Source organism: Saccostrea cucullata, unplaced genomic scaffold (assembly GCF_032062105.1).
Source record: "Saccostrea cucullata isolate Sc308-1 unplaced genomic scaffold, CSIRO_AGI_Scuc_v1 ctg2438, whole genome shotgun sequence".
Classification (NCBI taxonomy): domain Eukaryota; kingdom Metazoa; phylum Mollusca; class Bivalvia; order Ostreida; family Ostreidae; genus Saccostrea; species Saccostrea cuccullata.
The window spans coordinates 55,508-67,190 of NW_026935605.1; positions in this window are offsets into that span (position 1 = coordinate 55,508).

Genomic DNA, 11,683 nt, shown 5'->3' on the forward strand with positions numbered 1-11,683 from the left:
TGAAAACCAAAGTTTTTCTTTGTTATATTTACAAAGCTGTATACATGTGTATTTCTAATAAAGTGATGCATTTGAAAATCTTATTAGGTTAAAAGATTATCATTTTTTTTTCGTATTTAATCTAACTTCAAAATATAGTGGATTGGCACTGTGAACAAAAAGGCGAAAAAAAATTCAAGTCAGAATTTCTTTAAAAATTGACCATTGACCCCATATTCATTTTATACCAATATAATCAAGAGAATTCAAGTCTTAAATAAGTATGATTTATTTATTGTTCCTATCAGTGGGATTTTTTTAAATTCTTGATTAAAATCTGGTTGAATTTTGAAAATAACAGAGGAAATTCGGACTTTGATAATTTTTAATTTGTTTGCCCAAATCTGAAAATTATTTAGTAATTAGCACCAGTTACTATAATAAAATACATTTTATATACCAAAAGATTTCTGATACTCCTCATATTTTGCTGAAAAAGGAAAAAATGGCCATAGTGTGAAATTATAAGAAATTTTCCGGGAAATATTGGGTGGTCAATAGCAAAAAAAGTAGGTCATTGACCTAGTTATTTTAAAGTGAAAAATGACACTACTATATTTGGGGTCTATAACATACTTTTTATGGTTTGTCGTTCCTATCAGTGGAATTTTTTTTATTTCTGAGTAAAGGTATACCTTAATTACATTGTGTTGTCAATATACAATGTAGAAATAAAAGCAATGTAGACAATGTAAACACGATATCGTACATGTATCAACATTGTTTACATTGCGATGTCGACGTCGACGATGTCGTCATGTAGAAATAATAACAATGTAGACGAGGTAAACAAAATATCGTATCAACATTGTCTACATTCCGATGTCGACGTTATTGTCATGTAGAAACAATGACAATGTAAACGATATAAACACGATATCGTATCAATATTGTTTACATTGCAATGTCGACGTTGATGATGTCGTCATGTAGAAACAATGACGATGTAGACGATGTAAACACGATATCGTATCAACATTATTAACATTGTGATGTCGACGTTGACGATCTTGTTATGTAGAAACAATAACAATGTAAACGATGTATTCACGATATCGTACATGTATCAACATTGTTTACATAGCGATGTCGACAATATCGAATTGATTAAGGGAACTGGACAGGAATGGGTGTGACTGGCCGACAGGAAATGCTAATTCCTCCATGACATCTAATCCAACCTCCGATGTTTTGGAAGTCTGTGTTTGCTCTGCTCCTGTTTTGTATTGTTTTATGTACTTTTGATCTTGAATACTGTTTGTTATCTCCAAGTGTTCATCCTAGGATAAGGATATATAAAAATATATATGAAGTAAGATTTGTTCCTACCAATTTCTTCATAACTACTACTGGATTCTACACTGCTACAGGTATGACTGTCATCGTTGTCTGTCGATATTTTGTCTACAAGGTATAAAAAGTTATATAGACCAGTAGCACTTTACATATATATTATACATATCAGATTTGCAGATCTTGGACGGACATTTATACCTTACAAATAAAATTTTTAGCGATGAATCGATATTGGCATTTCAAACGAGAGTATTAAGATAGGAAAAATTTAATATCGCTGCTTTGGAGGTTACCTTTGTCTCTCTTTATGTGTTTAAATAATTTCTTGCTAAGACGAAATATTTATTTCTAAGGACAAATCGCTACATTTGAGTCTCGATAAAAATTCCGCTGATACATTGTTTACTATGCATTTTTTTCGTATAATAATTAATTTCAGCGCCTTGTTTATATGTTTAAACCGGTGAAACCATTACCCTATCCACAGTTTTTATATTTTTACTCACTTTAATATGAATTATATTCTTTTTTCAAATATGAGACATGTGTAAAGGTCGATTTGAATTTGATCATTCTAAAAACGATCGAAAATACTCTGCCTATATTTTTCCTTTTTCGTTGATTTGGGATTTTAGATTTTAAAAAAAATATCTAATATGTTAATAACACATGAAATTATTATCGCAGGTTGAGTATTTTCGACATTTATATTTCGAATATAAATATAGATTTATTGCACAAATATCAATTAAATTATAAGGAATATATACAATTGAAATTCCTCGCAGCTAAAAACTCCCAAGAATACCTTCACAGAGTAACACATCTGACATTATGTAAACAGTGACATTATGGAGAACATTGATACATTTTCTGAAATTAAACTGTTTATTAGACGTAGATTTACATGTACATGAATAATTGATTTCTTTGATTTCTCTATCCCGAGAAATTTAAACTAATTTAACAGCAGGTTATATATTTTTCGTAAGTTATAACGAGAAAACAAAAAAGAAGAGGGAGAAAAGAGAGTTGAATTGATTTTCAGTGTACATGTACAAGTGAAACTGACGAAAGAAATTTAAACTGAATACCTTTTAAATTCAGGCTTTATATAGTTTAAAAATACATTTGTTATTCCTTACGTTTTGCTAAATCGTAGTTTGAATGTTTACTAAACACGTGAATTATAATATCGCATCTATAAATTACATGTAACCTTTTGTCTATCTGATAAAATTAGAATTTATTCATAGTAGTTACAAATTAAATTTTGGTAATAAATATTTACCGGACATTTTCTTAAAAAAAAATTACACTGTATATTAGAGCTTTTTCAAGGTAAAAATTATGTAGAGAGAATGATTTTTATCAGAATATTTGTACCGGTATACAATTTTAATTTAAACATGAATAAGGAAATGATCAAATTTGGGGGAAAAGTAAGAAAGATGAACGATTTTGATCATCACAACTCACGGCACATTTCAAAACTGGATTAATTTGTAATTCAATTTTAGGAAACAATATTTTAATATCCCAATACCCAAATACCCATGGCGGGCATTAAAAACTCATTTATTTCTTTCATATATTTTTTACCCAAGTTAACCATTTGGGATTGCTGTCTTATCGTGACAGATATTAATACCATTAAAAATTTATTCTGAGCCTTTCAAGTCGTGTTTGTTCGGGGTAGAATTGTTGAAAGTTGTTTTATTTCTAAATACTGATAGGGATCGACACTAACCTTAAAACCATACTTGAAAGCAGGGCTAACAATTTCTTATTTCTGCTAACCCTGTTCATGTATAAGTTGTCCCTAAGCGACGCAACAAGGAGGTGTGGTTCAGGAGGGGATTCCCTCTCCTAGTGGCAGTGTACATGTATGGGGGGGGGGACTTTTCCCAGACAATTTTGAAATAGAGATCACAAATCCTGCATTTTGGTTAATATTATATGTCTATGACTGTATCTAGGAATATTTTTCTCTTTGAAAAATTAAACAGTTACAATTCCGAATCACTTTTTACATTTTTACTAACAACAAATATTAATTATGATGACAAAACGTATGAGAATAGATCATCAATAAATTTAATTTTGGGCCGCTCAAGGAAAACCAAGGCAAGCCTTGTTTGATAAAAGAATAACCCAACTCACAACCAGTGGATAAGCGTATACTATTAAGTATTAATAATTATACTATTAAATTGCCACATTTTACAAATCATACATTGTAAAAAAGAAAAATCATAAAACAGATATGAAGTTAGATGTAATAGAGACATGCTCTATTCCGTCTGGCAAGTCAGATGGTTTTAACCAATAGATGACAAGGTCAGATAATTTAGGTCAGATAATTTAATCTATATAAAGAAGAACTAACATGTGATTTTTTCCCGCACTTCTTCTCCAGATATAATTCAAGATACTACCGCATATTTGAGTTCATCTCACAATATGCGTCGTTATCAAAACTCTATCATTTAATTATATGTCATCATTCACCTCCTTTTTGTGAAAAAAAAACTTATAAATGAGATGAGCCGGAATTTATTTATCCATCCATACAGTGTCAGTACGTAGTCACTAGGTTTACGGGTTATCCCCCCTTTTCTATGCATCAATGGAAGTGAAAGGTGGGTGATGGAAGTATCCGATTTATTTTTCTGTATTATGAAATATTTTATCATAAATTCCAGTTTTTAAAGTTAGGTTTCCGTCAAAAAATTAACATGGATTATCTTATCAACATTGATATTGCTCGATGGCAAATATTTCATTGCATTGAAACAGATCGATTTGCCTCCCGTCCATACTTTAAACTTTGGCACATGGTACAAGATATATAAAGATGGTAATAATAACCAACTTCATCAGCATATTTTGAATGAAGAAATGCGTATTTAGTGAAATATTATTTAAACAAAATGAGCTAATCTAAAAATAGGTCTGAACTTCAACTTTATTCGGTCCATGTTGTTCAAGGTCATTGGTCAAACATCCGTACACATGGTAGCCTATATTTAGATACTTAGGTCCCTTGGCCTATCTTTAGAGGGTTTAGAAATTGGAATATACATAGTTATAATTCTTACAATATGAGTATGGTTTTGTAACTTTGGCCTTGTTGTATTTATCAGTTTATTCAAAATATTTTGTGACATTTGAAAAAAAAAAAAAAAAAAAAAGAACAAAAACAAAAACAAAAAATACAAAAAACCTTTTCCTTAAAACAGTGAATAAATAGAAAACATACAGATTGAGAATTAATTAAAGTTTGATAAAGCTATTGTATCATGTCTTTAGAAATGTTATTTACCCCGATCCACATAGAAACAGAACTATAATTAAAGGATATTAATTTTCAATCAAGGCCATTCAACTTTAACAATGGTCCAAAGAGAGGCATGAAAGGTATGGAATTTCAACAAAGGCAGTAATCAATTGTGAAATAAAATAATTCGAGTAAAATAAAGAACAAGTTATGGTGCTTTTGAATGTTATATTACAATTAATGCATTTTTATGTATATGAATTTAACATGAAATAAGATGTGTATTTGTTTATAAATACATATTTACAGTTGTACATGTACACTTGCTATGACAAAACTCAAGGTAAGTAAATACGAATGATGACTAAATAGATTTTGAGTCAAAAAATTTCAGTTGGATGGAGGCATTGCAATGAACAATTCAGGCTGTAAATTCAGGCATAGGTTCTATGCACCCGAGTTGAATTGTACAATTTCTGTCAAATCTACATATTAATAGTTATATTAGGACCAGCAGCATCCTCATCTATTCGGATATCTCTTCTCTTAGGGGGTGTGACAAGGAGGACAACTTCAGACTCAACCAGAACAATAACAATGTGTGCATAGTAATTAAGGGCCTCAATGGTTCACTAGTTGATATAGATAGGATTCCCTGAATTTTATTTTAATTAAGAACATGTAGATATCTATTATCTAGCAAGTCTAGCTATTCTTTTGCTGGTTAATATATGTATATATAAGTGTTCAAATTAAGTAAGAGGGGGTCAAAGGCTTGTGTCGCATATATATTCTGTGTTGACATTTTGGATTGGTTAAAGTTATAAATAAAGGAAAAAAATGAAGGTCAGGCTGTTTGTTCATTTGGAAGCCGTCTTCAGTGTATATGAACATAATTATGAATTTTTCTAATAGGGCCTGTAGCTTATTTGAGTAGGTTTGATGATATCATGATAACACAATAAAGACACATACATTTAATGACTTCTCACCCCTTAACTGCATAAAGGCCTTGTATTTTATATAGTTGTGTTTAGTAAATGAAAAGTTTTGTACCATCTTAAGTTAACATGAAAAATCAGATAAACTTATTTTACTAAATTTATTATATAGATTATTTCACAAATGTTGATAATTCACACAGAGATTAATTTCAGCACGGGCTTTTATTTCCTGACAATGTTCTTTAAGACTTATACAAGAAGAAAATCTTTAGGTTTTTAAATATAATTCTACAAATAAAAGACTATAAGATAAATAATAATTTATAGGCTAATTGAAGCACTGTCAAAAAAGAAGAAAAAAAAAAAACTTGTCAAAATTATTAGTAAATTAACATTTATTTTTTTGAGTTATCTTTCTCATCAAGGAAAGTGAACCTCAAAATAGGAAATGCAACTTCATGTCCCTGAACTTTTACTAGTTTTAATCAAGTAATTCAGTTTCGCAAAGGGATGAGGGACAAATTACAGAGTTCTTTAGGTGCTAAAGTCAATGCAGGCTCATTTGAAGAAGGCTCGCAGTGCTGGTCTTTCTATGTATTTTCCTTATGGCATATGCTGTATGAATGGTCACGATTAAGAAAATAATACATAAATCAACAAATAAATAAAATAAAGAGGGTTATAATAAGACTTCCAGTATAAGGTTAAAAATGGGACTTAAATTTTTGTCAGTGTTGGTTTCTGCTGTGTCTCCAAGTTATTAGATACAAAAGATTTGCTATTTTCACACAGATAAAACTTGCTTCAGTTAAAATTCTATAGTCACAGATTTTAAATTCATAAAGGATAAATTGTTTAGGTAACTGGTTTTATTTATGTGGAATTATAAGATTTAAAAAATAAATAAATAAATAAAATGTAAGAACCGCATAAGGCGAGATTTCCTAACAGCATAGAGATACAAATTCGGGGGGGGGGGATTAGATACATATTGTACAACAGGCTAGATTATAATCTGATCCTTTTCCTACAATATTTTCTTATTAATTGTAGGCGCTTACTGTTAGCTTACACATATGCATATCTCAGGGGCATTTCTTCATTGAAAATATCAGTTCAAACCCAGTTGCCATTGCATGTAATATGGTATGTGTTTATCCCTCATGTGAGCAGTTAGCTGAATTATTTTCTGTTTACACATTAATCTCATATGGGGTTAAGATGCATTAGTCGGTGCATAATTGCATATGTACATGTAGTTTACATCCATGCATTAGCTAGTGGGTACAAATACAGGTTACTCCTACATGTATAAGAGCCTCGGTTAACGTCCCTACGCTCCTTATGTATCTCGAAGCCAAGTCAAAAGTATCTCGTCGTGAACCTCTAGCATGCTGGAGTAAAATATAGGTTAGCTAGGGGATACAAATACAAATCCACAAGTGAGTAGGAGTTAACGTTTCATAGTGCTAAGATTAGATAAACTTCGACAGCATTTTAGGGTATTAGAGAAAGGATAAGTTTATACACTGACTTAGCATATTAATTTTCATGCTCTGTATCATAAATCCATTTTTTACAGCCTTAAAAAGAATTTTGAAGTCTATATTTTTAATAACCCATTCCATAGCATATTTTTGCAGGAGGAAAGGGGGGGGGGGGCTCCCTAAAATTCCCAAAGTAGGAAGCTTAAGGTATAGTAAGATCGTGCCTTTTTGATAGAGTATCAGCTGGAAAGGGATTTAGAATAAAGGTTTTAGTCATATGTGCCTTACATGTCTGGTCCAGTCCATCTACATTTACAAATGCTTAGGGGTAAATACAAAGTACCCTATTGTGTTTCTTGGCTTGAAAGGTAAATAGTATATACAAGATTTAATCAATTTTACATGGTCTTCGGAAGAGCTTGGTTTAAAAAATAAGTGGTACTTAGATAACCTCATTTCTTCAGAACTGGCAAGAAACTTTACAAAATATCACAAAACATGTTCTGCACTTGACAGAGTGGGAATGTGAACACTTAAGATTATTGTCTACAATACAGGAACAACATAATCATGCTGAAGGGGGTGGGGGGGGGGTGGGGGGGGTAGAGAGTATAGGCGCTCATTCATCTTGTTTGTAATCTTTGCAGGAAAGTATATTACAAATTTTTCTTTCAAATGACCTAAAAATGAATAAGAAATAAAATTCAAATGAATAAACCAATAAATAAAAAAAGGGGGGATAAATCTAGATAAGACATATTTTCTACTTTATTTTCTTACATTAGTCCAGTTAGTTCTTTCTTTCTGACTGAGTAAAATAGCTGGATATTAGAAAAAGAGACCCAAAGCAAAACAACTTCGAAAGATATAAAATCAGGAAAAAAAAGGGGGGAGGGGGGTCAGGCACAATTAATTTGAAGGGTAATCAGATTTATTTTAATGCAGCATAAATCTACAGTGGGTTGGAAATGAGAGAGAGTGATGTTCACGAAGGATGGGTTGTGAGGGTTTTGAGGGTTTTGAGTAGGCTAGGAGTCCATGGTGGGTGGTTAAATTGAAGTTGCCTACCCCTACCAGGTGGCGGTTGGCACCTACGGTGCCCAAGTGGCGAAATCGTCACCTTCAATTTAACCATTGAACTGTTGATTTTGTTGACTTTTTGTGGTTGATGTTGATATATGTGATTGTTGATGTTGATATATGTGATGTTGACTTTGAAAATTATATCTTATATAATGTAAATCTAAAGCAAATTAATATAATTAAAAGACAATTTGTGTTGAAATGTGTCCGTAGCACGATTGAGGTCAACCCAGCGTGCTACTTTTCCCGTCCGGGAGGGCACATCTTAAGTTGATGTTGGGGGTATGCCATTTTGCCGGCTGCCCCACTGTTGTGTAGACCACTGTGGACAATACCTGCCAACTCGAATAAAACATTAAACTTAAATACTTAGCATTTGTTTATTATATATAGGTCTTTCATAAATTAATCTTATTTATTGCAATCAAAATGTAAGGGAAATCCTGGCAGAAAATTTTCTATTGGTTAGACAGAAGAGAGAACTGAAATTAACTACAGAAAAAACTGAAAGATTAGTAGAACTATATCAAGAGGAAGTAGATTTATTAAAACACAAATGGATATTAAGCTTTCATCATCCTTCATTGTGAAATGTAAACAAAAATATTAGTGAACTTCATGTCTGACAAATCGTACATGTGTAAATGAAACACTGAAATCACATCTTACAAGTCAAGGTTGATTGTCAGATGTATGGATCTGTCGTGTGAGTTAAATTTAAGCAATAAGGTAAGTTACTGAGAAATGCTGGCTGACTTGGAATTTCCTAAACGACTTGAACCAAATCGGAAGTTGTGGGCGAGCCTTTCGTAAAAAAAAATATAGCAGCCCTGCAGGGCAAGCTTAAAGAAATGTTTAGTAGCCCAACCTCAATTTTTAGTTGTCCCGGGCCAGCGGGCTACTGTTAGTGTTAAATCCCGCTGTATAATATAATATACAAGTAGCTCAACTGCTCTAAAAAGATCTTTTGAAAAAAAAGCTAAAACAACCTATTTAATACGCTTTATCGCGACTACCAATGAGTACCTCGCAATTATCTAACTTACTACCGCTCTTTTGCTGGGGAGTCGAGAAAAGTCTAAATTTCTGGGGGCAAATGACATTGTTTACAGTAGTGACAATCGAATGATTCGAACAATTTAATGCCGAAATCACGATGTTTTGACAGATATTGAACTCCAAATTGTAGATTGTCAAATAAGGAAAGTTTAGAATATTTTATCTGCTAAAAAATGTGACAATTTTCAATGAAAATTTAACGAGAAGAGTCCGCTTAATTAAAATTAAAAAATTAAAAATGTGACAATTTAGGATTGGGTCCTCTCAAAAATATATTAGGCTGGTTCAGTGATTGTTTAGCGAGGTATTACACCAGGATTTTTTATTTATCTGTCCTTATAAATGCTACAATGATCGATCTTGCATTGTATTGAATAGCACATTGCCCCCACCCGACAGACGATTCCTACCTCCTTCGCGAAAGAGTTCCGCTAAGTTAAGTAATCGCGATATCAAGTATTTATTTCTCATGGATTATCTAAATGTCCATATCTGATTGGTCAGAAGCCTGGACAGTTAGTTTATTCTGAGTATTTATAGGAAGGTCATCGTTCTTGACTTCCATGTTTGGAAATCGTTCAGATCTGTAAGTCTCTTTTATAGTATATCGATAAAGTATAATTTATCTTTATGACTGTATAATTCCGCATCAGACAAGCAATACATTAAAACTTAATTTTTAATTTTTTACTTTTGAGAGATGCTCACCTGATATATCTGTCTTTCATGTGTTGTAATCATCTATATGGCCGAGAAAATTTACAGAAGAGAAAAAAAATACCGAAATAATTCAATAGGCACTAGATGTACATTCCAATAGTCTCATTTACCAGTAGAGCTTCAGTAACGAATTAATGCAATAGTAAGATGTCTGTCGTCAGTGTATTTGTAAGTAAAACAAAAATGATATTTGACATGGAAGAAATTCACAATTCTAGAAGAGGCAGATTTTCTTGTCACTTTTTTGCTCACTTAATTTATCGACTTAATTCCCAGAAGAAGAAAAGACTTCAAAGGAAAATTGCAATTTTCCTTTAAAAAAATTAACCAGAGCCCCTGCTCCGTATTCGAGAAGCTCATAATTTTAGAGGAAGCTCTCTTGCTTATCATAACCTTGCATATAGTTTTTTTCCTGTACCCACAACTACCAGGTTTATTAAGAAATACGAGGGTCATTCAAAAAGTTCGTAGACTTTTGTCATAACTTTTTTATTTAACGTCATATTTAAACCAAAATTGCTACATATACGAGGGTCGTTAGAAAAGTTCGCGGACACATTGAATTACGGAAAATCTATTGTGTACTGTGAAGTATGACTTATGTCTGAATAAATTCCTACATTTTGTTTATTGGTATGTAAAAAATTAGGTTTTTACTATGAGGTTATGGGATTCACGGAGCAATCACTTGACGTAAGGCGACGTAACAACCAGAGTTCAATCCGTTAAGCTTTGTCGCAGTTCTATAAATCTTTAGTTTTTTCTCATCTTTTTTCTACTTTAAAATTGAATATCTATATCAAGACATGTTACTTTTCTTCTATAATGTCTTTTGTACTGATTTGGATATTATTGAGATCTTTAAAAGCGTTTATGCAGTTAATCAGTTAATCGATCAGGTATGGAAACTATGCAAAACCATATAGGCGCAACGCAACGTCCATGCGATACGGGGGTATTGAAGTATCGCTGGAATTAATCTTTCAAAATGTCATTCCTACCATTCTTATGAAGCTACAACCATTTGAAAACTTGTCCTTTTTAGGTGTAGGAAATTCCCGGCAGCATCTTGAACATTTTAGTCTCTTTTGAGACATTTTCCAGTTTGCATACTTAATTTATACGTGGTGGAGTGCTCCATGACGCTCAATGACGTTCCGAATTTTGGCTGTGTTTTTACGCAATGATCATTCACAAACGGCTGTAAAACAGTCATAAACCCTCCAATTTAATTCAAAATTTCTCCCAGTGACGTTTCATGAATACTTAAGCGGCAGGTAAAATATCATAAATCTTTATGCGCTACAATTGTGCAATTTTAAATTTTAATAAGAGTCTTCGTGATGTAAACGTGCCAGAATGTAGCATGCTCCGTGAAGCAAGTTTTATCAACATAAAAAAGCTGTATATTTTTTAATAATCACTGGAGAGAAACAATTTCTTGTATAATTATTGGGAAAAAGGTAAAGATTCTATCTGGAAAGTTTGACCGGTTTCGTGGAAATAGCGCGCTCACAATATAACTTGTCAGCGAACTTTTCTAACACCCCTCGTATTTTAACAACAGATTCAAATATTTTGAGCAAAAAAAATTTGAATAAATCTTGATGTTTGTCAAAATAATCAAAGATCTTAGACACATAAAATGGGGTCACGGAGCAGGGTCAAAATTGAGTTATTGACTGATTATTTGCTTTTCATATCAATAGCCATACCTCTTTAAAATTGTCCTTAAATGAAATAAAATTTACATACTTAAATTTACTATTGTTTCA